The following is a 25,174-nucleotide window of genomic DNA, read 5'->3' on the forward strand; positions in this document are numbered from 1 at the left end:
AAATAATAAAAAAAGTAGACAAATTAGGTATCGCCGCGTCGGTAATAATCTCCTCTATAAAAATACCCCATGACCTAACCCCCCAGCACGGTCAAAAAAAAAAAAAAAGTGCAAAAAAAGATATTTTTTTTGTCACCTTACATAACAAAAAGTTTAATAGCAAGCGATCAAAAAGCCATATAGCCCCCAAAAAAGTGCCATTAAAACCGTCCCCTCATCCCGCAAAAAATGAGCCCCAACCTATTACAATTGGCTAAAAAAAAAAAAATGACTAAGGCCCCTTTCACACGGGCGAGTATTCCGCGCGGATGCGATGCGTGAGGTGAACGCATTGCACCCGCACTAAATACCGACCCATTCATTTCTATGGGGCTGTTCACATGAGCGGTGATTTTCACGCATCACTTATGCGTTGCGTGAAAATCGCAGCATGCTCTATATTCTGCGTTTTTCACGCAACGCAGGCCCCATAGAAGTGAATAAGGGTTGCGTGAAAATCGCAAGCATCCGCAAGCAAGTGCGGATGCGGTGCGATTTTCACGCACGGTTGCTAGGAGATGATCGGGATGGAGACCCGATCATTATTATTTTCCCTTATAACATGGTTATAAGGGAAAATAATAGCATTCTGAATACAGAATGCAAAGTAAAATAGGGCTGGAGGGGTTAAAAAAATAAAATAAATAATTTAACTCACCTTAATCCACTTGATCGCGTAGCCCGGCATCTCCTTGTGTTTCCTTTGTTGAATAGGACCTGTGGTGAGCATTAAATACAGTTACAGGACATTTGATGACGTCACTCCGGTCATCACATGGTACGTCACATGATCTTTTACCATGGTGATGGATCATGTGATGACCGGAGTGACGTCATCAAAGGTCCTGGAATGAATGCTCACCACAGGTCCTGTTCAGCACAGAAGGAGACAGACGAGATGCCGGCAGCGCCAGCAAGTGGATTAAGGTGAGTTAAATTATTATTTTTTAACCCCTCCAGCGCTATTTTACTATGCATTCTGTATTCAGAATGCTATTATTTTCCCTTATAACCGATCCCAAGCCCGAACTTCTGTGAAGAAGTTCGGGTTTGGGTACCAAACATACGCGATTTTTCTCACGCGAGTGCAAAACGCATTACAATGTTTTGCACTCGCGCGGAAAAATCGCGGGTGTTCCCGTAACGCACCCGCACATTTTCCCGCAACGCCCGTGTGAAAGAGGCCTTAGACTTTAGAGATACAAAAAGGATAATATAGTCTAAAACCTAAATAATTGTAAAAAAGTAGACTTATTAGGTATCGCCGCATCGGTAATAATCTCTTCTATAAAAATACCCCATGACCTAACCCCCCAGATTAACACGGTCCAAAATAAAAATTTTAAACGGTGCCAAAACAGCTATTTTTGGCACTTTTCCATTTCAATCCGTTTTTTCCGGTAACAAAGCAAGGATTAACAACCAAACAAAACTTAATATTTATTACCCTGATACTGCAGTTTATAGAAACGCCACATTTGTAGCCGTAAACTGCTATATCACTAAAAGGCAGGGCGCAAAAGGAAAGGACCAACATGGTTTCTGGAAGGCCTATTTTGATGGCCTTTTTTCTTTTTTTACACCATGTCCCTTTTGAAGCCCCCCTAGAGTAGAAACTCCCTAAAAGTGACCCCATCTAAGAAACTACACCCTCAAGGTATTCAAAACTGATTTTACAAACTTTATTCACCCTTTAGGTGTTCCTCAACAGTTAATGGCAAATGGAGATGAAATTTCAGAATTTCAATTTTTGGTAAGCTTACCTCACAAAAATGTAATATAGAGCAACAAAAAATCATATGTACCCTAAAAATAGTCCCAACAAAACCGCCAACTTATCCCGTAGTTTCCAAAATGGGGTCACTTTTATGGAGTTTCTACTCCAGGGGTGCATCAGGGGGGCTTGAAACAGGACACTGTGTAAATAAACCAGTCCATAAAAATCAGCCTTCCAAAAACCACACGGCGCTCCTTTCCCTCTATGCCCCGCCGTGTGGCCGTACAGTAGTGTACGACCACATATGGTGTGTTTCTGTAAACGGCAGAGTCAGGGCAATAAAGATACAGTCTTGTTTGGCTGTTAACCCTTGCTTTGTGAGTTGAAAAAATGGGTTAAAATGGAAAATTTGGCAAATAAATAAAATTCTGAAATGTCATCTCCATTTGCCAATAACTCTTGTGGAGCACCTAAAGGGTTAACATAGCTTGTAAGATCAGTTTTGAATACCTTGAGGGGTGTAGTTTCTTAGATGGGGTCACTTTTTAAGGAGTTTGAAGTTCCCCTGATGCCCCCCTGAAGTAGAAACAGGACACGGTGTAAATAAACCGGTCCATAAAAATCAGCCTTCCAAAAACCACACGGCACTCCTTTCCCTCTACGCCCCGCCGTGTGGCCGTACAGTAGTGTACGACCACATATGGGGTGTTTCTGTAAACTGCAGAGTCAGGGCAATAAAGATACAGTCTTGTTTGGCTGTTAACCCTTGCTTTGTTAGTGGAAAAAATGGGTAGGTTAAAATGGAAAATTTGGCAAAAAAATTAAATTCTGAAATGTCATCTCCATTTGCCAATAACTCTTGTGGAGCACCTAAAGGTTTAACGTTTGTAAAATTAGTTTTGAATACCTTGAGGGGTGTAGTTTCTAGAATGGGGTCATTTATGGGTGGTTTCTATTATGTAACCCTCACAAAGTAAATTCAAACCTGAACTGGTCCCTAAAAAAATGGGTTTTTGAAAATTTCAGAAAATTTTCAAAAATTGCTTCTAAACTTCTAAGCCTTGTAACGTCCCCAAAAATAAAATGGCATAGCCAAAATGATCCAAACATGAAGTAGACATATGGGGGATGTAAAGTAATAACTATTTTTGGAGGTATTACTATGTATTATTGAAGTAGAGAAATTTGAAGTTGGAAATTTGCAAATTTTTCTAAATTTTTGGTAAATTTGGTATTTTTTTTTATATCTCAGAATGGCCTGGATAAGTAAAAGCTGTTATGCTGAGCGCTCCGGGTCCCCTGCTGGCCTCGGAGCGCTCACAGCGTATGCCCCCAGGCAGCACTCCTGCGTCTCGGCGTGTGCGTCCTCGCTCTCTAGGGCGCGCGCGCGCCGGGACTCTTAGATTCAAAGGATCAGGCACCAATCACTGGTGCACTGGTCCTAAGGGGTTATTAAGGGTTAAGATTGTGAGAGGCAGTGCTGACTTAATTAGGCTGCACCTGTGCACTGCCCATTTATACCGCCTTTGAACCTTTGCTGCCTGCCCTGACCGCTGCTACGTCCGACTACGCTCTTACCTTCTCCCTGTGTACCACGCCTTATCAGCTGCCAGAGAGGTCGAGTTGTTACTAGAGGACACGACGTGGTAGTTACCGCCGCGGCAAATCCATCCCGCCTTGCGGCGGGCTCTGGTGAAGACCAGTAACTGCTTAGAACCGGTCCTCTAGTACAACCCGCGCCATCGCCTCTCTGGTCCAGAGGATTCACTACCTGTCCTGCCGGTTCGTGACAAAAGCGTTTTAAAGTTATCACCACATAAAGTGACACTGGTCAGATTTGCAAAATATGGCCTGGTCCTTAAGGTGAAATATGGCCGTGTCCTTAAGGGGTTAAAGGAGTTGTCTCATCTGAGATAACGGGGGCATATCACTAGGATATGTCCCCATTGTCTAATTGATTCGGTCCAACCGATGGGACCCCCACCTATATTGAGAACAGAGCGGGCAAAGTGGTGGCTGGAGGACTCTAGTCCGGCCACCACCAAGCACTCTCCCTATAGAAGTGAATGGGTGTGCACTGTGTATGACCGGCCACTGTTTCCATTCACTTCTTTGGCCAGACGGAAATAACCAAGCCAGTACTGCGCATGCACAGTGCACCCTCCACCACTTTCGGTGCTCTGTTTAGGAGATAGGTGCAGGTCCCAGCAGTTGGACCCGCACCTACCAGACAATAAGGGCATATCCTATCCAACCCCTTTAATATAAATACACGAAAAAGGAAGATGTTATGGTGTGGGCCATGCAGTTTGTTTACTTGAGAGTGACAGGACTGAGATTAAGAGAGACCTCTGTGTGCACAGTGTCCTAGCTGCAGTGATGATGTTCGGGTCACAGGATTATTCTTTGCCGCTATATGTATATTGCCTTCCGCAAAACGGACAAGAATAGGACATGTTATATTTTTTTTGCGGGGCTACGGAACGGAGCAACGGATGCGGACAGCACAAAAACTGCGGCTCGGATGCGGACCAGAATAACGGTCGTGTGCAAGAGGCCTTATTCTTTGGCGCTATATGTAGTTTGTGTAATCGGGAAAGGCTGCAGGATAAGGCTACATACACACAACAGTGAAAATGGCACACAGCTGTTTTTAGAATGAATTGAAGTCAATGGCTCTATTCACGTGGCCATTTTTTTTTCTAAGACGAGTGAGTAGTGGTTGTGAAAAATGGGACATGTCCTATTTGTGGCAGTTTTCACTGCCAGATGGACCCCATGAAAATCAATGGGACTATTTTTAATGGCCATTAAGACAGGAGTACATACATGTAATGGCCGTTTAAAATGGGTACACTAGTGGAAAATGGCCTTTTAGGGGTTAAAATAAAAAATAATTCCTTATCCGCTTGCACACAAAAGGCAGTCTCTCTTGCTGCTAAAGGACCTGTGCTGCCAACGGGATGAAATCACCATGCTCTTCCAGCATTATTGCTTAGTTGCGCATGACGACATCATCCCACTGAGAGTGTAGGTCCTTTAGCACCAAACGAAGAGCGACTTTTCTCTATGCGTGCAAGTGGATGAGAGTAGTGTTGAGCGAGCATGCTCGGCTAAATTGCCGTTTGGCTCGAGCATGGCTATGCTCGGCACATTGCAGTGTTTGGCCGAATACTGTGGGTGCTCGAGTACAATTGAATACAATGAAAGTCAATAAGAGACCCAAGCATCAAACCAGGCACCCCCTGCTCTGAAGAAGAGAGGGTGTTTGGTTCACAAAAAAAGGTTAGAAAATGATGGAAACCCCATCAAAATGGTTTGGAAACAGCATTAAGAGGATGGCTGGATGTGTCTTGTGTCGCACTGTTCATGAGTAGTGTAGATCGCGAATTTTCCATGCAAATAGATTTTCAGCTGAAAAACAAGGCAGATTCTTCTCATTTACATGTCTTTCCCATATGCCCATGTTTATGCAAATTCGTTTTTACATGACAAAACTGTATAGAAAGGTTATTGAATATTATGTTAGGAAAATCTGAAAACTTTTTGTCACCCTAATGATATTGATCTAGGTGTGCAAGTCCACCTAAGCCATCCAACAGATGTGAAGCAACTTTGAGGCTTACTGGCTCTCAGTCATGAGAGCTGGTTTGGAATGTCTCATAGTGCACAATGCTGCCATTGTAAGGTATGCTGACTGTTATATGTCTCATGGATAGATTGTTGGCTTCCACATACCTGGATTTTGGCATATAGCCTTTGTGTGGTTGTCTATTGTATGTCATAGATAATAGGAGTCCAAGACGCATCTAGCCATCCTCTTAATGCTGTTTCCAAACCATTTTCATGGGGTTTCCATCAATTTCTAACCTTTTTTTGTGAACCAGACACCCTCTTCTCTTCCGAGCAGGGGGTGCCTGGAGTTCTCCCATTGACTTCCATTGTGCTCAGGTGATCGGTAGAGCACATGAGCATACCGATGTGTTTGGCCAGAGCACACAAGCACTTTGGTGCTTGATCAACACTATGAGAGGATTATTTTTTCCCCCCATAAAAACAAAACCCTGCACATTATTAACATTATTAATTATTACTGATGGGAGCCACCCTGGGGAACGTTATTACTAACTAAGGCCACTATGGGGGACATTATGTATACTGCAGGGATTGGTAATAAATCAAACAAGGAAATAAAAATCATCTAAATCATCCTCAAATAATGGCCATTAAAAATGAATACAAAACGTCCAGACGACCAAGAAAGGGATGCAAAAAATGGTTGAAAAATGGCCATAAAAAACTAAGTGTGTCCGTTTTTTATGGCCTTTATTTCACGTGTGAATGTAGCCTTAAGAGGTCATACAAAAAAGTCTCACCACTGAACACCAGATATTTGCCTGCTGCCAGGAAGAGCATGATGTGCTCGGTATTACTTTAACTTTATTCACAGTACAGGAGCTTCACTGATGTAACTGAAACACTAAGGGACATCACGACTGCAGGGGGCGCACAAAGGGGGCATAACTACTGTGTAGGGGCACTTAGGGGGCATAACTACTGTTTGGAGACCTCAAGAGGACATTCTACTGAGTGGGGGCACTTAGGGAGCATCAGTACTGTGAAGAGAGCACTAAAGGGGAATTCCACTGTGAAAGGCACACCGAGGGGAGATAACTATTGTGTGGGACACTAAGAGGGGACTCGTCACCTCTTGTCCAGCGCTAGGAAATGTTTTATTTATATATCTTTTAAATGACTGATTGGGTGGGGGTTGCAGGGAAGTTGCTCAATGTGGGAGCCAGATTTTTCTAGTTATGCCCCATGGTCTACTATTAGATTGTGGTCTGTTTGGCTACCACTGTTTTAGTAAATTGATGATTGAATTTTGTGCCATGTCTTGTACTTTCTGTGGATATTTTATATGGAAAAGTTATAAAACTTCAATACAATTTTAATGTTATTCATCAATAATGAAATGTGTTTTGTTCTTGGCAGATCACTGTACCAGGAATTTAGAGAAACATCTGGTATCTTCAGATTTTGAAGTAGATGATTGTGGTATCACACGAGATACATTTGAAGAGCATGCCAATATCCAAGATATACCCTCATCCAATCACAACAACAATGCATCATTTAAATCTTTTAAACAGGTCCAATCTTCTGATTCATCACAGACTGTAACACAGAATAAAAGTCACAGAAGAGGTGCTAAACATCAAACAGCTCATGTAAAAGAGAAACCCTTTTCATGTTCAGAATGTGGTGAATGTTTTGAGTATAAATCAGCTTTTGTTGTACATCAAAGAAATCACACAGGAGAAAAGTCATTTTCATGTTCAGAATGTGGGAAAAGTTTTCACTGTAATTCATCTCTTCTTAAACACCAGAGATTTCACACAAGAGAGAAGCCATTTTCATGTTCAGAATGTGGGAAAAGTTTTCACCAAAAATCAGATCTTGTTATACATCAGAGAATTCACACAGGAGAGAAGCCATTTTCATGTTCAGAATGTGGGAAATGTTTTAACCATAAATCAAATCTTGTTACACATCAGAGAATTCACACAGGAGAGAAGCCATTTTCATGTTCAGAATGTGGGAAATGTTTTAACCGTAAATCACATCTTGTGATACATCAGAGAATTCACACAGGTGTGAAGCCATTTTCATGTTCAGAATGTGGGAAATGTTTTCAGATGAAATCAGAATTTGTTATACATCGGAGAAATCACACAGGGGAGAAGCCATTTTCATGTTCACAATGTGGGAAATGTTTTAACCATAAATCAAATCTTGTTACACATCAGAGAATTCACACAGGAAAGAAGCCATTTTCATGTTCACAATGTGGGAAATGTTTTAACCATAAATCAAATCTTGTTACACATCAGAGAATTCACACAGGAAAGAAGCCATTTTCATGTTCAGAATGTGGGAAATGTTTTAACCATAAATCACATCTTGTGATACATCAGAGAATTCACACAAGAGTGAAGCCATTTTCATGTTCAGAATGTGGGAAATGTTTTCAGATGAAATCAGAATTTGTTATACATCGGAGAAATCACACAGGGAAGAAGCCATTTTTATGTTCACAATGTGGGAAATGTTTTAACAGCAAATCAGATCTTGTTATACATCAGAGAATTCACACAGGAGAGAAGCCATTTTCATGTTCACAATGTGGAAAATGTTTTAACCATAAATCAAATCTTGTTACACATCAGAGAATTCACACAGGACAGAAGCCATTTTAATGTTCAGAATGTGGGAAATGTTTTAACCGTAAATCACATCTTGTGATACATCAGAAAATTCATACAGGAGTGAAGCCATTTTCATTTTCAGAATGTGGGAAATGTTTTAACCATGAATCAAATCTTGTTATACATCAGAGAAATCACACAGGAGAGAAGCCACACAGGAGAGAAGTGTCTTTTTTCTAAAGTGAATAACCCTAATTTTGATAATCTTTTAGGGTACTGTAGTCCACCCATTGCAGTTATTACATGAGTTGCCCTCCTTTGAACCCTCTTCAGCTCTGCTATGTCTGCCTTGTTCACAGGAGCCCAGAACTGTACACAGTACTCCATGTGTGGTCTGATTAGTGACTTGTAAAGTGGCAGGACTATGTTCTTATCATGGGCATCTATGCCCCTTTTGATGCGCCCCATTATATAATTGCCCCTGGCAGCAGCTGCCTGACACTGTTTTCTACAGCTTAGTTTGCTGTTCCTAGGTCCTTTTACATGTCAGTGTTACCCAGTGTTTTACCATTGATGGTGACTTGCATTCCTTCCCATGTGCATAACCTTACATTTGTCAGTGTTAAACCTCATCTGCCACTTCTCTGCCCAAGCTTTTAATCTACCCATCTGCAGCAGTATACTGTCCTCTTCTGTGTCAATTACTTTACACAGTTTAGTGTTATCTGCAAAAAATTATATTTTACTGTGCAAGCCTTCTACAAGATCATTAATAAATATATTGAAGAGAATAGGGCCCAATACTGACCCCTGAGGTACCCCACTAGTGACAGTGACCCAATCTGAGTGTGTACCATTAATTACCACCCTCTGTTTTCTATCACTGAGCCAGTTACTTGCCCACATGCAGACATTTTCTCCCAGTCCAAGCATTCTCATTTTATATACCAACCTTTAATGTGGTACAGTGTCAAATGCTTTGGAGAAGTCCATATATACAACATCCATTGATTCGCCGCTGTCACATCTAGAGCTTACCTCCTCATAGAAACTGATTAAATTAGTTTGACATGACCGATCCCTCATGAAGCCATGCTGATATGATCTTATTTGTTTATTTTCATTGAGGTACTCCAAGATAGCATCTCTTTGAAAACCTTCAAACAGTTTACAACAGATGTTAAACTTACTGACCTATAGTTTTTGGGCTCTATTTTACCATTTTTGAATATTGGCACCACATTTGCTTTGTGACAATCCTGTGGAACATCGCCTGTCATTCTAGAGTCCTTAAATATTAGAAATAAGGGTCTGGCTATGACATTACTTAATTCTCTTAGGGTACGGTGGTGTATGCCATCTGGTCCCAGCAATTTGTCTATTTTAATATTTTTAAGATGCCAGTGTACTTCATGGGTCGGACTTTTAATGGGGAATTAACTTTTACATTATGCATTTCATCTGACGATTTACTTTCTTTAGTGAATACAGTGGAGAGGAAATTATTTATTAGCTTTGCTTTTTCCTCATCGCTCTCTGCAACTCCCCCCTCATTAATCTGTAAAGGGCTGACTCCTTAAAGGGTTCTGCACTTTGTTTAAACTGATGATCTATCCTCTGGATAGATCATCAGTTTCTGATCAGTGGAGGTCCGACACCCGGGTCCCCCGCCGATCAGCTGTTTGAGAAGGCAGCGGCGCTCCAGCAGCGCCGCGGCCTTCTCAGTGTTTACCGCAGTCCCAGTGATATCACAACTTGTATCAACTGGCCTGGGCGGGGCTAAGCTCCATTCAAGTGAACAGAGCTTAGCCCCGCCTAGGCCAGTGATACTAGTCGTGATGTCACTGGGCCAGCGGTAAACAGTGAGAAGGCCGCGGCGCTACTGCCAGCGCCGCTGCCTTTTTAAACAGCTAATCGTCAGGGGTCCCGGGTGTCGGACCCCCGCCGATCAGAAGCTAATGATCTATCCAGAGGATAGATCATGCAGTTTAAAGGGTTTCTATCACTTCGTATGACATAATTAGCTGTCAGACACTAGCGATCTGCTAGTGTCTGCTCTGGCCAACCATCCTACTATAATCACTTGTGGGGCAGCGGTTTTGCTAAAAAACTAACTTTTATAAATATGCTAATGAGCCTCTAGGTGCTATGTGGGCGTCATTAGCACCTAGAAGCTCCGTCTACCTTCATACACAGCCACCGCCCAGCGCGTCCCTCCAGCCCGCCCATGTCCTCCTCCGTGTGACGCAGCGGCCGAATTCTCGCGCATGCGCCGTGCGCGGCTGTATTCGGCGCATTTGAGATGTCTGAGCTCGGAGCGGTCAGACATTCAATGCGCATGCGCGGATGTATTCGGCGCATGCGCATTGAATGTCTGACCGCTCCGAGCTCAGACATCTCAAATGCGCCGAATACAGCCGCGCACGGCGCATGCGCGAGAATTCGGCCGCTGCGTCACACGGAGGAGGACATGGGCGGGCTGGAGGGACGCGCTGGGCGGCGGCTGTGTATGAAGGTAGACGGAGCCTCTAGGTGCTAATGACGCCCACATAGCACCTAGAGGCTCATTAGCATATTTATAAAAGTTAGTTTTTTAGCAAAACCGCTGCCCCACAAGTGATTATAGTAGGATGGTTGGCCAGAGCAGACACTAGCAGATCGCTAGTGTCTGACAGCTAATTATGTCATACGAAGTGATAGAAACCCTTTAAACAAAGTGCAGAACCCCTTCAAGATTTATACTTTTGTTTTTCAGACAGGGCACTTTAAATGGGGAATTTACTTTTACATTCTGCATTTCATTTGACAGTTTATTTTCTTCAGTGAATACAGTGGAGAGGAAATTATTTATTAGCTTTGCTTTTTCCTCATTGCTCTCTGCAACTCTACACTCATTACTCTGTAAAGGGCCGACACCTTAAGATTTATACTTTTTACCATTTATATAATTGAAGAAAATCTTGGGTTTAGTTTTAAATAGCTCTCTTTGGCAATGAATCTGTCTCTAGTTTGGCTGCTTTTATTTGTCTTTACATATTCAATTTTGTTCCTTGTAGTTTTTTAATGCTTACGCGCTACCCTTCTTTTTGTCATTTATATTTCTATTAAACCACTTTTTTTTTTTTCTAGTTCCTTAAAGGGTTTCTATCACTTCGTATGCCATAATTAGCTCTCAGACACTAGCGATCCGCTAGTGTCTGCTCTGGCCAACCATCCTAATATAAGAGCTTTTTGGGCAGCCGTTTAGCATATTTATAAAAGTTATTTTTTTAGCAAATGAGCCTCTAGGTGCTATGTGGGCGTCATTAGCACCTAGAGGCTCCGTCTACCTTCATACACAACCACCACCCAGCGCGTCCCTCCAGCCCGCCCATCTCCTGATGAATGCGATCCTCCGTGTGACGCAACGGACGAATTCTCGCGCATGCGCCGTGCGCGGCTGTATTCGGCGCATGCGCAGAGAATGTCTGACCGCTTCCCTGCTCAGACATCTCCACTGCGCCTGTTCCTTGGAGCACTATGACGTCATCGGCGCAGGCGCAGTGGAGATGTCTGAGCAGGGAAGCGGTCAGACATTCTCTGCGCATGCGCCGAATACAGCCGCGCACGGCGCATGCGCGAGAATTCGTCCGTTGCGTCACACGGGGGATCGCATTCATCAGGAGATGGGCGGGCTGGAGGGACGCGCTGGGCGGTGGCTGTGTATGAAGGTAGACGGAGCCTCTAGGTGCTAATGACGCCCACATAGCACCTAGAGGCTCATTAGCATATTTATAAAAGTTATTTTTTTAGCAAAACGGCTGCCCAAAAAGCTCTTATATTAGGATGGTTGGCCAGAGCAGACACTAGCGGATCGCTAGTGTCTGAGAGCTAATTATGGCATACGAAGTGATAGAAACCCTTTAACCTTTTATTCCCAAAAGGTATGTACCTTTTCACAATAAGATTTTAGGATGCTTTTAAAAATATCCCATTTTGTGGCTGTATTTTTATTGTTGAGGACTTTGACCCAGTTAGTTATGCCTATGGCCTCTCTTCATTGGCTAAATTTAGCTTTTTTGAAGTTTGGTATTTTTGTTCGTCCCTGAAGAAACACTCTTTTGAATGACAATTGGAAGGTTATTACTTTATGGTCACTATTTCCCAGGTGTCCTCCAACCTGCACATCTGTTGTTCTGCCAGGTCTATTGGTTAATACTAAGTCCAGTGTGGATGTCCCTCTAGTCGGGTCCTGAGCCAGTTGGGAGAGGTAATTGACTTTGGTTATTGCAAAGAACCTTGACGTTTTCAAAACTGGACCGCGCTGCTGTATTAGCCAATCCGGGAATCTTCACTCCAGCACAGAGCCGTCAGTAAAAGAACACTGAGAACCTCCTTTCACAGGCACACTCCTCTCTTCCAACACACTCCTGTCAGATATCGAGAAAGCGCATTGATAGTGAAGTACTGCTTAGTCCAGTCAGATAAAAGGGTTTATTATACTCACAAAAGCAGATCTTGGTTAAAAGCATATCACATATCCATAAAACACCTACTCCTGCCCGACGCGGGTTTCGCTTTCGTGCTTCGTCAGGGGCAATTGCAAAGAACCTGTTTCCTTTATGAAATGTACAGGTTTCAGTTTCCCAGTCTATATCTGGGTAGTTGAAGTGCCCTATAATAACCACCTTATTAAGATTTGCCGCCTCATCTATTTTGTTAAGTAGTAGATTTTCTGTAGACTCTGGTATATTAGGTGGTTTATAATAAACTCCTATTAGTATTTTATTGTTTTTTCTCTGCATGTATTTCTACCCACAGTGACTCCACATGTTCATATCCCTCACTTCACATTTCATCTCGGACTGTGGGCATTAGACAGGACTTTACATAAAGGCAGACCCCCCTCCTCTCCGATTTTGGCTATACTTTCTAAACAGACTGTAACCCTGTACATTAACTGCCCAGTCATAGCTATCATCCAGCCCTGTCTCAGTTATTCTCACTATGTCATTGTCCTCCTCACACATCACTAATTCCAGTTCCCCAGTTTTATTAGTGAGGCTTCTGGCATTAGTATACATACAATTAAGAGGTTTATGTATATTTTTTACCCTACACTTTTCCTTCTGAACCGTTCTACTCCCTCCTTCCATTCCTCCGCCAGTTCTATTACCTTGCCCCAGGTCTCTATCTTCCCATCCTATAACGTAATTACCCCCCCCCCCCAGTCCCTAGTTTAACCACCTCAGCTCCCCTAGCTTAAACACCCTTAATGACCAGGCCACTTTTTACACTTCTGACCTACACTACTTTCACCGTTTATTGCTCGGTCATGCAACTTACCACCCAAATGAATTTTACCTCCTTTTCTTCTCACTAATAGAGCTTTCATTTAGTGGTATTTCATTGCTGCTGACATTTTTACTTTTTTTGTTATTAATCGAAATTTAACGAAATTTTTGCAAAAAAATTACATTTTTCAGTTTCAGTTGTAAAATTTTTCAAAAAAAACGACATCCATATAAATTTTTCTTTAAATTTATTGTTCTACATGTCTTTGATAAAAAAAATGTTTGGGTAAAAGTTATAGCGTTTACAAACTATGGTACAAAAATGTGAATTTCTGCTTTTTGAAGCAGCTCTGACTTTCTGAGCACCTGTCATGTTTCCTGAGGTTCTACAATGCCCAGACAGAAGAAAAACCCCACAAATGACCCCATTTCGGAAAGTAGACACCCTAACGTATTCGCTGATGGGCATAGTGAGTTCATAGAACTTTTTATTTTTTGTCACAAGTTAGCTGAAAATGATGATTTTTTATATATTTTTTTTCTTACAAAGTCTCATATTCCACTAACTTGTGACAAAAAATAAAAACTTCCATGAACTCACTATGCCCATCACGAAATACCTTGGGGTGTCTTCTTTCCAAAATGGGGTCACTTGTGGGGTAGTTATACTGCCCTGGCATTTTAGGGGCCCAAATGCGTGCAAAGTAGTTTGAAATCAAAATCTGTAAAAAATGGGCGGTGAAATCCGAAAGGTGCTCTTTGGAATGTGGGCCCCTTTGCCCACCTAGGCTGCAAAAAAGTGTCACACATCTGGTATTGCCGTACTCAGGAGAAGTTGGGGAATGTGTTTTGGGGTGTCATTTTACATATACCCATGCTGGGTGAGAGAAATATCTTGGCAAAAGACAACTTTTCCTATTTTTTTTTTATAAAAGTTGGCATTTGACCAAGATATTTATCTCATCCAGCATGGGTATATGTAAAATGACACGCCAAAACACATTCCCCAACTTCTCCTGAGTACGGCAATACCAGATGTGTGACACTTTTTTGCAGCCTAGGTGGGCAAAGGGGCCCACATTCCAAAGAGCACCTTTAGGATTTCACAGGTCATTTTTTACACATTTTGATTTCAAACTACTTACCACACATTAGGGCCCCTAGAATGCCAGGGCACTATAACTACCCCACAAGTGACCCCATTTTGGAAAGAAGACACCCCAAGGTATTCCGTGAGGGGCATGGCAAGTTCCTAGAATTTTTTATTTTTTGTCACAAGTTAGTGGAAGATAGTGGTTATTATCTTAGTGGTTATTCTGGATATTTCACACTCTTTTGGAGTGTACCATTATTAAAATTAAAAATTAAAACCAAAAACCAGTACTGGCTACCTCGTCCTCCTCCACCGCCGCTTCCACCTACACCGCTACGTCCACTGCCTTCTCAAACTCCTACTCCATATGGAACTCCACCTCATAAATCAAATTTATTTTTTTATTTGTATGTATTTTATGTCATTTCACTACTTTGTCAGTTACATTTTTGGGTGAAATTCACCAATTTTTGGGTGTGATATACCACTGCTATACCTAGTAGACAGGTTTAAAAAATAAAAATAAATTGTCTGTTACAGTTTCAGTTGAAATTCACAAATTTTTGGGTGTAATATACCACTGCTATACCTAGTTGACAGCTTAATAAATTTCAATAATTTTTCTTTTACATTTTCGGGTGACAATAAACAATTTTTTTCTGTCATAGACCCCTGCTCTACCAAGTAGACAGGTTAATTAATTTCTGTAATTTTTCTGTTACATTTTTGGGTTGACATTTTACAATTTTGGACGTGAATAAACCCCTGCTCTACATAGGTGACAGGGAATAAAATTTAAGAAATTCTTCTTTAATTGATGCGCGCCACCTCCTTTTATTCAATGATTAAACTTTAAAAAGTTGTACCACATTTGCGCCTCAATAACTGTTCCCATATTTCCTCTCAATCCCAAAAAAATGTAATACATTTATCTCCCTTGGATGAGGTCTCTCTTTCTCACGCCGAATAGAAACCCCTGCTCTGCATAGTTGACAGGGAATAAAATGTAAGAAATTCTTCATTAATTGATGCGCGCCACATCCTTTCATTCAATGCTTAAAAGTTGTCCCACATTTACGCTTTAATACTTTGTCCCATATTTCCGCTCTATCATTTTTTATTTGAAACAATTAACCTCCCTTGGATGTGGTCTCTCTTTCTCACGCTCCCTCTCCGGCGTGGAACCCTGATTCCCCGCCACCCGTGATCAACATGGTAGGCTCAGAAAAGAACATCGAAAGTTGATAGAGAAGATATCCAAATGGATCGTGGACGTCACAGGGACGTGCGATCAGGCAGACGTTATCTAGAGTCAACAAAGTGGCAGCAGGGCCTCTCCTGTCTAACGTTTCCAAATCCAAAATACCCCAGTGACATTCCCTATAATTTTTTATTAATCATTCCAATAACAGGGCATCTTAAGACTCCTGTATTGTTATTTATCTTCACTACCTCCCCGAGTCGGGAGTGGGTAATTGACGCGCGCCCCCTCCTTAACTTGGAAGCTTATACTTCAATACTTTGTCCCAAATTTCCGCTCGATTACATTTAATTTCATCCATTGACCTCCCTTGGATGGGGTCTCTCTTTCTCGCGCTCCCTCTCCGGCCTGGAACCCTGATTCCCCGCCACCCGTGATCACCATGGTAGGCGCATTAAAGAACATCGAAAGTTGATAGAGAAGATATCAAATTGGATCGTGAACATCACAGGGACGTGCGACATGGTGGGGCAGTAAGTGTGCACACGCCTACACGAACTGACTGACAGGGGTCAGACCCTGCAACTTCTGGGTCTCCAAATTGGGCACATGGCCTGAGCTTGCCCTTTAGGCCTTGGAGGTGCTGGCCTGCCCTGCAGCCAGTGTATTGTCTGAATGTGTGTTTAGCATGACTGGAGGGGGTTATCACAGGTTATGTTTCCCAATGTTTTGGGGTGTACCCTAATTTAAAAATTGTTTAATAAATTTAAACCCAAAAAGCAGTGTAGGCTACCTCCTCCACCGCCACTTCCACCTACACCGTCACATCCACCGCCTCCTCAACCTCCTACTCCATATGGACCTCGTCCTCCTAGATCAAGATTCTTATTTTTTATTTATACGTATTTTATGATATTTAAAGTCATTTCCCTATCCACATTTGTTTGCAGAGCACTTGCCATGCTCTTAGCCACATTTTGCTGGCATTTGCAGCCCTCTAGCCCTTTCCATGACATTTTTACAGCCATTTTAGTGCTCAAAAGCTTGGGTCCCCATTGACTTCAATGTCGTTCCGGGTCAAGTTCGGGTCCCGAACTCGAACTTTTTTGTGAAGTTCGGCCGAACCCGAACATCCTGGTGTCCGCTCAACTCTACTTCTTCGGTCAAAGACTTCTTCATCGGTTATAGCGTCAACAGAGGGGGTCGAGCACATGGAAGTGTGGGAGGGAGGAGGATCGAAACTGGTTGGGGGCTGGGAAATTATTTCCTGCCGGATGTAACCGATCTTGTCTCTGAAGTAGGTGGCCAGATGATCAGCGCAGGTCATATCTTCTCTTCATGATGCAGCCGCTGTCTTCTAGAACACCACAAGCTCTCACCCCTGCGTCTCACACAGAGCAGAACCCAACAAATCCATCCCCAGCCCCGACACAAACCAAACAGGAAAGCTGAGGCTTCCAGAGTCCAGAACGAAGCCGAAAGAAATCCCACCCAAAGAAGACTTCATGGCCTACAGAGAAGCTTCATGTCTGCTCTCACCTCCTCACAGCAGGACTTCTTCACTTCTATTACATCGTCTCTGTCCCACAACCCCAAATAATTATTTCATACCTTTACCTCCCTCTGTACCCCGTCTGACACCCCTCATCTCATCTGAGGACTATGCCTCTTATCTCTAAACCATCGGCAGCGTTAGATGAAGCTCCGAGCCGCCGTCCTCTCAGCCTCTCTACGTTACTACTCGCTGCTCTTCCCACATAACCTGCTTTACCGCTGTCACTGAGGACAACCTTCCCGCCTTCTCCCCATCCCCCGTCACACTAATCACCGCTTTACCTCTCCGAGCCGGTCCTGCCTCCGATCACAATCTGTCTGACATTTCCGCCGTTCTCCAGCGTCGCCGGATGCGTTTTTTCTAATCTCCAAAGAATAAAATCTCATCTTTGAAATTCAGCCAATGATACAAGACTGAAACAAGGGAACTTATCTCCTGTCCACTGATTGTGGGGTCCATCCGCTGGGGGCCCCTGCCAGTCAGGAGAACGGGGCCCATGTTCCCCCATTGGAATGGAGCAGCAGACAAGCTCAAATCAACTACAAAGAAAATCCCCAGCGATAAGACACAGCGCGGCCATTTATGTGCTAACACTAGGAGTAACAGAAGAGAAGTTTATTCCTCCTTTTCCCCCACAGCGGAAATCCTACATCTGCCCCGACATAAGATATCGCTGACATCATTTCTAATAACTGATATGGAGAAAAGGGACAGAGTTACCCCTAAACATCTCCTGAGCACACACAGAGCCCCGATACCAGCAGATTACATCGCCGGCTCTGCTACATGGACATGACAAAGACTCAGCTGTAGTAACTGAACATTACACATACACAGCTCCGCTACATGGACATGACAAAGACTCCGCTGTAGTAACTGAACATTACACATACACAGCTCTGCTACATGGACATGGCAAAGACTCCGCTGTAGTAACTGAACATTACACATACACAGCTCTGCTACATGGACATGACAAAGACTCCGCTGTAGTAACTGAACATCACACATACACAGCTCTGCTACATGGACATGACAAAGACTCCGCTGTAGTAACTGAACATTACACATACACAGCTCTGCTACATGGACATGACAAAGACTCAGCTGTAGTAACTGAACATTACACATACACAGCTCTGCTGCATGGACATCACAAAGACTCAGCTGTAGTAACTGAACATCTCACATACACAGCTCTGCTACATGGACATGGCAAAGACTCAGCTGTAGTAACTGAACATTACACATACACAGCTCTGCTACATGGACATGACAAAGACTCAGCTGTAGTAACTGAACATTACACATACACAGCTCTGCTACATGGACATGACAAAGACTCAGCTGTAGTAACTGAACATTACACATACACAGCTCTGCTGCATGGACATCACAAAGACTCAGCTGTAGTAACTGAACATCTCACATACACAGCTCTGCTACATGGACATGGCAAAGACTCAGCTGTAGTAACTGAACATTACACATACACAGCTCTGCTGCACACACTGATAGAAGTCTTTAGAGGCATATTACACATAAACAGCTTGGTTGTATGCAGATACAGCTCAACTACACAGACATTACACGGATACAGCTCATCTATACAAACATTACAGACTTACAGCTCTGCTACATACAGACTGGGATTCCACACAGCACAGCAGAAACTCACACACAGAGCAAATAAACCTGGTCATGTGATCTCTACGACTCCTCCCACACCTGATCACATGGTCATGACATCATCACAGGTCCTGTACCTTCTCCTGCAGCACAGCCTGACTCCTCCCACACCTGATCACATGGTCATGACACCATCACAGGTCCTGTACCTTCTCCTGCAGCATAACATGACTCCTCCCACACCTGATCACATGGTCATGACATCATCACAGGTCCTGTACCTTCTCTTGCAGCACAACCTGACTCCGCCCACCCCTGATCACATGGTCATGACATCATCACAGGTCCTGTACCTTTTCCTGCAGCATAACCTGACTCCGCCCACACCTGATCACATGGTCATGACATCATCACAGGTCCTGTACCTTCTCCTGCAGCACAGCCTGACTCCTCCCACACCTGATCACATGGTCATGACATCATCACAGGTCCTGTACCTTCTCCTGCAGCATAATCTGACTCCTCCCACACCTGATCACATGGTCATGACATCATCACAGGTCCTGTACCTTCTCCTGCAGCACAGCATGACTCCTCCCACACCCGATCACATGGTTATGACATCATCACAGGTCCTGTACCTTCTCCTGCAGCACAGCCTGGAGCCCGACTCCTGCATGGTGGTAGAAATTACAGCCCAGGAGGCTCCATAGTGAAGGGTTGTCAGAGGAGGACACGCCTGCCCCCAGGTAAGTGGAACACTCAGCACATCCACACATATAAGGCTCCACAGCCACAAAGATACACAGCTCCATCCGCCCTTAAAGGGATTCTGTCACCTGCTTTTACCATTTTAAGCTGGCACCATCGCTATGTTGACTAAAGTACCTTATTTCCAGCAGTCTTCTTTTTACTTTATTTCGTTTTGTAGTTTTGATATAAAAGCGTTATGCTAATTAGGGTCCAAGGTTTCTGTTATGCTAATTAGGGTCCAATGTGCCCAAAGGGGCGTTTTTTTCACTCTCCGGAGCCCAGTGACGCCCCCCTGCAGTGCCCAAGAACGCCTCCTGATCATCAAATAACCTCCCACAGCCCCGGCAAACGGTTCCGCCCCCTCCCCACGTCATAGTCTACCTTATAGAAATGCCCCGTCCTTCTTCCTGTCTGCGGCCAGAAAACTCGCGCAGGCGCAGTACTGCCAGCGGCCTGCGCGATCATCAACGTCCTGAGGGCAACAGCGCTCAGGTCACATCACTGGGCTCGGCGCATGCCCAGTGAGACTTTTGAGGCCGTTGCCCTCAGGACGTTGATGATCGCGCAGGCCGCTGGCAGTACTGCGCCTGTGCGAGATTTCTGGCCGCAGACAGGAAGAAGGACGGGGCAATTCTATAAGGTAGACTATGACGTGGGGAAGTGTGAACTCAGCCTAATCTACAAATTCCAGAGAACATGAAATAGGAAGTAAAGACGCAGCTTCTGGGGCAGGACACCAGGTTAAAGATAATAACATAAAATACAAATCACCAGAGGTTGGTTCCAGTATACAATGCATTTCAAGGGCGGCCTTCCTCAGGTGCAACAAAAGCCGGGAGCAGGGGGCGTTATATAGAAGACATATCCAGGAGATCTGAGAGACATGGACTGGAATAGGGGACGTTATATAGAAGACATATCCAGGAGATCTCAGAGACGTGGACTGGAGCAGGGGACGTTATATAGAAGACATATCCAGGAGATCTCAGAGACGTGGACTGGAGCAGGGGGCGTTATATAGAAGACATATCCAGGAGATCTCAGAGACGTGGACTGGAGCAGGGGGCGTTATATAGAAGATATATCCAGGAGATCTCAGAGACGTGGACTGGAGCAGGGGGCATTATATAGAAGACATATCCAGGAGATCTCAGAGACATGGACTGGACCAGGGGGCGTTATATAGAAGATATATCCAGGAGATCTCAGAGACGTGGACTGGAGGAGGGGGCATTATATAGAAGACATATCCAGGAGATCTCAGAGACGTGGACTGGAGGAGGGGGCATTATATAGAAGACATATCCAGGAGATCTCAGAGACGTGGACTGGAGGAGGGGACGTTATATAGAAGACATATCCAGGAGATCTCAGAGACATGGACTGGACCAGGGGGCGTTATATAGAAGATATATCCAGGAGATCTCAGAGACGTGGACTGGAGGAGGGGGCATTATATAGAAGACATATCCAGGAGATCTCAGAGACGTGGACTGGAGGAGGGGGCATTATATAGAAGATATATCCAGGAGATCTCAGAGACGTGGACTGGAGCAGGGGGCGGTATATAGAAGACATATCCAGGAGATCTCGGAGACGTGGACTGGAGGAGGGGGCGTTATATAGAAGACATAACCAGGAGATCTCAGAGACGTGGACTGGAGCAGGGGACGTTATATAGAAGACATAACCAGGAGATCTCAGAGACGTGGACTGGAGGAGGGGGTGTTATATAGAAGACATATCCAGGAGATCTCAGAGACATGGACTGGACCAGGGGGCGTTATATAGAAGATATATCCAGGAGATCTCAGAGACGTGGACTGGAGGAGGGGGCATTATATAGAAGACATATCCAGGAGATCTCGGAGACGTGGACTGGAGGAGGGGGCGTTATATAGAAGACATAACCAGGAGATCTCAGAGACGTGGACTGGAGGAGGGGACGTTATATAGAAGACATATCCAGGAGATCTCAGAGACGTGGACTGGAGCAGGGGATGTTATATAGAAGACATATCCAGGAGATCTCAGAGACGTGGACTGGAGCAGGGGGCGTTATATAGAAGACATATCCAGGAGATCTCAGAGATGTGGACTGGAGCAGGGGGCGTTATATAGAAGACATATACAGGAGATCTCAGAGACGTAGACTGGAGCAGGGGACGTTATATAGAAGACATATCCAGGAGATCTCAGAGACGTGGACTGGAGCAGGGGACGTTATATAGAAGACATAACCAGGAGATCTCAGAGACGTGGACTGGAGGAGGGGGTGTTATATAGAAGACATATCCAGGAGATCTCAGAGACGTGGACTGGAGCCGGGGATTGGAACGCCCAAAACATAAAAATTCATACTTTTCTAAAAATCACTAAAAACATGACTGGATAAAAATGAGTGGCACTGCAAGAAGAGGATCACACCCCCAAGGATATATAAATACGGGACACGAGGCTGAAGTTGATTTCTTATTCAGAAGTTGCAGTGAGCGTCCTGAGGGGAAATCAGATGAAAGCGGCATTAAAATATAAAAGACAGGCACAAAATGGGCAGAAAAGTGTGATTTAAAGACTGAAACAAATTCGGGCACTGATCTCACACCGGTGACATACAGAGGGTGGTGCCCGCATCATATGCAGGGGAGTTCAGCCCAAACAGGTTCTGGGCACAAGACCTGGCAGCAAAGTGGACAGACGGACACTGTCACTGATTTCAATAAGTAACTGATGTTTTTAAAGGGTTAAATGAATTTGGGCCGGGCTGAACTGAAATGTATATGATGTGGGGCATCACCCTCTGTGTGTTGGCAGTGTGAGATCAGTGGGCGAATTCATTTAACACTGTAGATGTCACTGTTATGGGGGTCTCTGTGGATGTCTCTGTGGATGTCACTGTTATGGGGGTCTCTGTAGATTACATTGATATGGGGGCCCTGTTGATGACACTGTTATGGGGGGCGCTGTGGACGTCACTGTTATTGGGGCACTGTGGATGGCACTGTTATGGGGGCGGCAGTGTGAAGCCGGTAATTCTGCTCGTAGATGATAAATATGATATAACGGGCTCCAAAAAGATATTAATAAATAGAGAAATAATAATAATTGAGAAGAAGTGCGCAGGTCTCCAATGTGAGGCGCTGACGAGACAGAAATCATAGAACGGAGAAAGGAAATTCACAAGTAAAGTGACTGAAATAAACAATAGTAAAATCACCACCGATATGACAGACATCTGTAGGAGATGTGTTCTCCCCGACGCGCGTTTCAGCTGCTGCCTTCATCTTGGGGTTGGTGCTGCTGTGTGTGAGAAGTCTTTTATATCCGTGTATAATATAATACTCAACACCTATTTATGTGGCGCATGCGCATACAGGAAGGAAGGAAACCCTGTCCCCGGCGACAAGAGGACACACAGGAAGCGGTGGTCTCGTGCTCACCACGCCAGCACAGGGGAGGAGGAGCCAAGCAGAGTGCAGCGCATGCGCACATGAGGAGGAGTATTGATGCTCCATATTGGAGAAGGGCAGAATGACCCGGGGAAACGGGGAGAGATTCTGGAATTCTTTGGATTTCTTCATTCAAGCTAGGGCTGCAGCTAATGATTATTTGAATAATTGATTAGTTGTCGATAATTTCATCGATTTAATTAAGAAAAAACACTAAAATGACAAAAAAAAGGGGTTTATATGATTTTACTTGAAAAAGTATGTTCAAAGGCCATATTAAAACAATTTTAGGACTTGCATAATTATAAAAATTTTGCATTACAATGTAAAAAAGACAACATGTCCACATGGTCAGGGCTTAGGTTAGCTCTCTTCTTACACGCTATGTTACCTGTTGCAGAGAAGAGACGTTCCGACGGTGTGGATGTACAGCTTATAATTTATTGCACCTTCAATCTCCAAGACTCGTACTCCTCCCTACTACTATTATCCTGATTACCTGGCTGAGATATGGGGGGGGGGGGGGGGGGGGGGGGGATCTGTGGATGGCACTTTTATGGGGGCATCTGTGGATGGAAGGCACTGTTATGGGGGCATCTGTAGATGGCAATCGTATGGGAGGCATCTGTAGATAGCAATGGTATGGGAGGCATCTGTAGATGGCAATGGTATGGGGGGCATCTGTGGATAGCACTGTTATGGGGGGGATCTGTGGATGGCAATCATGGCACTGTTATGGGGCATCTGTGGATGGCAATCATGGCACTGTTATGGGGCATCTGTGGATGGCAATCATGGCACTGTTATGGGGCATCTGTGGATGGCAGGCACTGTTATAGGGGCATCTGTGGATAGCACTGTTATGGGGGGGATCTTTGGATGGCTGGCACTGTTATGGGTGCATCTGTGGATAGCACTGTTATTGGGGGGATCTTTGGATGGCTGGCACTGTTATGGGGGCATCTGTGGATGGCACTGTTATGGGGGCATCTGTGGATGACACATATGTGTCATCCACAGATCCCCCCCCATAACAGTGTCCCTGTGTAGTGATTGTGAATGACCCCCAATACAGGGATGGGGGCTGGCATTTCGGTTTTGTAATAGCAGCGGGGGCCGGTGCAGTCACTGTATTCTTATTACACCGGGCCCCGCTCACCTAATCATATCTATCAAGTAGGGGATGTTAAACTACTTATAGTGTAAAATCCCTCCAGACCCTAACTTACTAGTATTAAACTATCGCAGGAGGCAGGAGGCCAGGCAGTTGGACGGGCGGCGGCAGCAGCGTAACTCACTAAGTCATGTGCCTTCATTCATAAAGTGGGAGGAGCAGGCGCGTGACGTAGTGGATTACGCTGCCGCCGCCCGGCCTCCTGCCTGCTACGAAGTGTACTAGTACGTTTTACACGCTCCCACCCGCATAGCAACAAATCGGCCGATTATTCGATAACGGGAATCGTCGACAACGAATCCAGTTATCGAATATTATCGATAATGTCGATTAATCGTTGCAGCCCTAATTCAATCCCTCCGATGTCAGAGTCCGCATCCTGAACCTCCAGAAGTCTTCTCCACCGATCAGCCGTGCAGACCCATCTCTACACCATGTAGGTATCAAGCCGCCATCTTTTTTATGTGTGATGGTGAAATGACGGACAAACTGCGGTTAGATTTCCCTGCATTAACCCCTTCAGAATTTTTTTTAAAAAATTCACAGTTTTCAAAATGTTAATTTGTCTGCTTTTCCGTTAGATAGTGATACCTCGTAAACTAGTTATTACTTTACATCCCCCATATGTCTACTTTATGTTCCTCATTTTGTAAATTTGTCATTTTATTTTTTAGGCTTAGAAGTTTAGAAACAATTCTTATAATTTTTAGGCAAATTTCCATATCATGACGGCCACAAGGAGATTGACCCCTGACCTCTATAAGGGCAGGAACAGAGAAAGGTTAAAAGCCCCCCCCTCCACCATCACCAGTGTTTCCTGTCCCTACAGAGGCCAGGGCAGAGAAAGGTCTCCCTGCGGTCACAGGGAGATGAAGAGGAACGTGGAACGTTTGCATGTTTGGATCTCCCGGTGAGGAGAATGGTGCATCAGCACTTATCTTGGAACCGCTGGGATATGCGGTCCTCCCCTGCTCGCCCGCGGTCTCGTACTAACGCTGGGCGGGTGAGAAGCAGGAGGGCTCGCTTTGGTTAATCTGGGGCCTGCTTCCGAGGTGGCGTCCTCCTCCTGGCCTATTGTGGCT

The 25,174-nt window shown here is 44.3% G+C and overlaps 1 protein-coding gene and 1 pseudogene across 1 annotated transcript in view; one reads left to right on the forward strand and one right to left on the reverse strand.

The window, feature by feature from the left end:
- LOC121003519 overlaps window positions 1-25,174 on the forward strand; it is an 869,303-nt pseudogene that overhangs the window by 811,166 nt on the left and 32,963 nt on the right.
- LOC121003546 (zinc finger protein 22-like) overlaps window positions 1-25,174 on the reverse strand; it is a 717,821-nt gene that overhangs the window by 466,798 nt on the left and 225,849 nt on the right. The gene's annotated exons all lie outside the window — the stretch shown is intronic.

The sequence above is a fragment of the Bufo bufo genome, chromosome 6, assembly GCF_905171765.1.
Source record: "Bufo bufo chromosome 6, aBufBuf1.1, whole genome shotgun sequence".
NCBI classification, from domain to species: Eukaryota; Metazoa; Chordata; class Amphibia; order Anura; family Bufonidae; genus Bufo; species Bufo bufo.